The following is a 4,628-nucleotide window of genomic DNA, read 5'->3' as shown; positions in this document are numbered from 1 at the left end:
GTATGTTAAATTAAATAGTACTTTAATTTATATAGATTTAGGATTTTCTTTTTACCTTTTTTTCTTCCAAAATTGATTTTAGGACATATTCAAACAAAACTTTTAGGATTTTTTTTTTAAAAGTCAGTATTATTCATTATTTGAAATTTTGAAACTAATTAAAGTCTTTATTTGATTTAGGTAAGAAATCATAAATTTAAATTTCTAAATCAATTGAAATTTTACCATATATAAAAAAGATTCTACAATTCTATTTAAGTAATATTTTTCATCAAATTTTACAAGAAACATTCAGTTTCTTCTACTTTTACATTTTTTTAATGTTGATTTTAATTCAAGTCATCTTCTTGCGTTCAATATCATCATGCATTATGTCTTTTTTTTAAATTTTTTTTAGTTCATAGTTTTAATTTGAATTATAATAATCAATAATTGATAATGAATTTTCCTTTTTTTAATAATTTATCATATTTTTTCTTTCAGATGAAATTCAGATAAAAAATTGAATGAAATAAGCATATTGCCGCTGAATGAAGTAGCCGAAAAAATAAAAATTCTTCTCCTCTATTTGAATTAAAGCAATGCAGTTAAATCGAGGTATTACTAGACAAACGTTCTTGGTATTTTTTTTTTTTTTTGAGTTATAATGAGACTCAAGCTATCAACTAAATTATCAATCATATATATAGTTAACAAATTATCAATCATATACAGTCTATTTAGGTTTATAGAAGGATTTAAAACGTAATGACTTTGGCATAAATTAAATGGCGATGGTGAACAAATATTTTCTCTATAAAATTTGACTTGGACATGAACATTGTTTTGTTGAGCCTCTCAGCCTAAGCAAAAAATCAATTTCTTCCCCCATTTTAATTTCTTAGACTGTTTTTAATTTTATTAGTTTAAGAAAGTGAGATTTTTTTGAATCTTGTGTCTTAACTAAAGATATGTATATAAAAATAGAAAAAAATAATTAAATAAAAACAGGCTGCAGATTGAGTTATCATCTCAAAGATATGAAAATTTTAACCAAATTCTTTCAGTTGTATAGCTTGTGCAAGTAATGCAAACTTATGGTAAAGGAAAAACATACGTCCTAGAAAATTATGAATCTATATCTATAATCTATATCTGTAATCTATAATATATTAAAATTGTGAAGGAACTTAGATTTATTGTTTGAACTTTTTACCTTTATTAAAAGTCTCTGCTTTAGACAAAAAATATCTTTTCACTATTTTTATAATATTTATAGATTTAAAAATTAATTAAATATTTATAGTAAAACTTTCCTTATTAGAGAAGTCTTCAAAATTAATGACAATTAATACCCTTTTCATTAGTTTAAGAATTTTAAAAATCTATTTCATTACTTAAATTAAATAAATGGATAACAAAGTTCAACTTAGAAAAGATAACAAACATTCTTTTTTTTTTTTAAAAAAAGACAAATTCCACTTAGAAAAGATAACAATTTCTTCTTTTTTTTTTTTTTTTTTTAAAAACTCCCGAATAAAAATTTGACATTAAAGATTTACTTATCTTTTTAATATTTAAGGAAAGAAAAATAGAAGTTTCAATTCTTCATATTTACCGTACATTCAATTCTTTAATTCGTAATTAAAAATTTACTTTATTTTTTGTTAGATATTTCAATTTGATTTTCATATTTTTGTTAACTTAACTTGGTCATGATGTGGTTTATTTTTTCTTTCTTTCACCACTTAAATTTGGTGTAGTTGTATTTGATAAGTGATTTGAACTTTTTGCACTTCATTAAAAATATTTGTAATAGACAAAATCGTTTAATTTTAATAAATAAAAATTACACGTGCGACGCACGTGCAGCTAAACTAGTAGGAAGAATAGTATCAGCCAAAAATTTTAACAAAAGAAAAAATTGTTTAATTTGATTTTTAAATATATTTCCCCCGTTTTATTTTATTGGACTCTTTAATTTGATTCAATTTATTATCACATTTATGATATCAAGAGAAGTTTATCATTTTGTTTCAATATTGATCCTATCATTAAATAATTATATAATAATTAGTAGTTAAATTTAGATTTTCAAAGCATAATTGGTAAGAATACTTTAGTAAAATAAAATTTTCCTAAATAATGTTTTTAAAAAGAATGTCAAATCAATATGAGCCAAGCATAATTAAATGGAGGAAGTATACAAGGAGTATTTTTTACTCTGCAATAACGTGTGGTTGGATCAACTTGGGTATTATTTCTTTAATTGGATATGTTATTATTATTGTTATTACGTAAAATATTGGGGATTCTTTGTGTATATGATCCTTTTCTTTTTCTTTTAAAAAAAAAGAATATGTACTGCAGTAGAATTATATAATTTACAAAAAATATATAAAGTATTATTAATTTCTTGAGAAAAAAATAAAGTCATCATTGAACTTATTCGAGATTTGGAAAACAATATTTTAACTTTGCGGACGATCTATTACCCCAAAAAGTTATAAAATCCATTATAAATAGATCATTTGGATTGAATTTCAACCTAGGTTTGTGTTCTAAGCAAATGAGGCGTGTGAAGGAGGAAAATTGACTTCAAGAACAAATGAATAAATTCCACGTGTCAATAAATTTTCAGTTCTTTTTTAAATCCATTTTCGCTTTCATCTTCCCCAAATCTCCATTGAAATGAAATTTAAGCTTTGAAAAGAAAGAGAAAAAGAAAAGAGACATTGATCTCAACAAAACCGGCTCAAAAAATTAAGAAATTTTCATAGTAAATTTTTTTATTGTTGTTGGTGTTTATTTTTTTGAAGAAAACAAAAAAGTGATAAGGAAAATGGGGAGGCATCATCCAACCACCATTTTTCTGGCGAAAAGATTTTTTCAACGATAAAAGTATTGACGAAAATTCAACTATTAGTGAATTATAATAGTGACAGGAATCATCAGTAAAGGTGAGTTGAAAATTTATTGAAATTTCCAGGAAGAAACTTCACACACAATTGTAAATTCACTCCTTTTTCATTTCAAATGAGTGAATAAAATGATGGAGTTAAGATAGTAGAGGGGAAAGCGACTTAGTTAAAGAAGAAGAGAAAAAACAGTGGAGTATGAAGTTGATTGAAGGTAAAATTTGAGGAAGATGGTGAGTAGGGAAGAGAAAACTAAAAAGAAGTATAAGAAAAAATTTAAAAAAAGTATTTTAAATTAAAAAATACGTGTCAATTAGTAATTGATGCGTGGTCAACACCAATTTCTAAAAAATTAATTTGATCCAAAAATGACATAATAATATCAATTTGAAATGGTTTAGGGGGGCAATAGGCCACAAAGTTAAAGTGTCTTTTTGCAAATCTCGAACAAATTCGGTGGTGACGTAATATCTTTTCTCTTAATTTCTTTTACCACATATTATCTTAGTTGACGATTTCTTTTATGAAAATATTAAACGAAATCACATTAACTAAGATCTCTCTTTGAAAAATGACACATTTTTGAAACTAATTAATAAGACCAGAAAATACTATGGTTGAATCATATTGTTGGATATTAGTTATAAGTTATCGTAACAAATGCAATTCTTCAATTAAAATTATAGTAGATATACTATTATTGTTGTTTCCCAAAATATCGGTGGTTCTTTGTGATATGATCTTTATCCTTTGTACTACACTAGAATTAGATAGTTTACAACAATATTTTAAGTATTATTAGTTTTTTGTAGCACATATTATCTTGGTTGACCATTTCTTTTATGAAAATATTAAACGAAATCTCATTAACTAAGATCTCTCTTTGAAAAATGACACACTTTAAAACTTATAAGACTGAAAAATACTGTTATTTATTTCCCCTGTTCAGCCTATTTTTCAAAGAATTGTTGTTGGATCTAGCTATTTACTAATCAAAGGCCACATAATCTTGTTCCAGGCCAATGCATATCGATTTCAAAGGATATACATAAATAGGATGAAAGATGAATATAGATTAAACAGCTCATATTTTAATAAAATAAGGGTTCTTTTCACACATGTTCATTGTATTTTTAGAGAATATACAAGTAAAAACTGTAAGTATACAACCAAGGAAAGAAAATGATTGGAATTATGAGTCGTCTGAGGATATATTGTGAAGTTAAAATAAAATAATGATGATGATTTTGTCTTTGACTACGTATCAAGTTTAGACCTTATATTATTCTTATAAGGAATATTGATACAACTAAACAAGTATTTCATTCTGATTGTGCGGTGCTTATTTTTGATACAACTAATAAAGCAAGACACATTCAGACTTAAATCCCTTTTCTCTCCCTTTCGCTCCTAACATGAATGCCAAACCCTAATCAAAATGCCAAATTTGCATGCCGACCAACATCTCTCTATTGCCGAATTTCTTCCTTTGCAGTCAAAATCCATTGAGGATGTCAAATCTACGCCATTGGAGAATTCGTTTGTCGATAAAGTGGCTACTATATCTCTCAACACGAAAATCATTTCTCGTAAGGAAGTGGTCATAGTGGAAGGTGTCCCTTATGTTAAATGGGTGGAAGAGGAGGTAGACACAATGAACATATTTAAAAAATTGCAACAAGTTGTTATAGGTAGATTTATCTATGAAAGGGCAGATTTTGGTGAACTAAG

Source organism: Capsicum annuum, chromosome 6, assembly GCF_002878395.1.
Source record: "Capsicum annuum cultivar UCD-10X-F1 chromosome 6, UCD10Xv1.1, whole genome shotgun sequence".
In the NCBI taxonomy this organism is placed as follows: domain Eukaryota; kingdom Viridiplantae; phylum Streptophyta; class Magnoliopsida; order Solanales; family Solanaceae; genus Capsicum; species Capsicum annuum.
The sequence above is the reverse complement of the archived record's forward strand: the minus strand, read 5'-3'. Positions refer to the sequence as shown.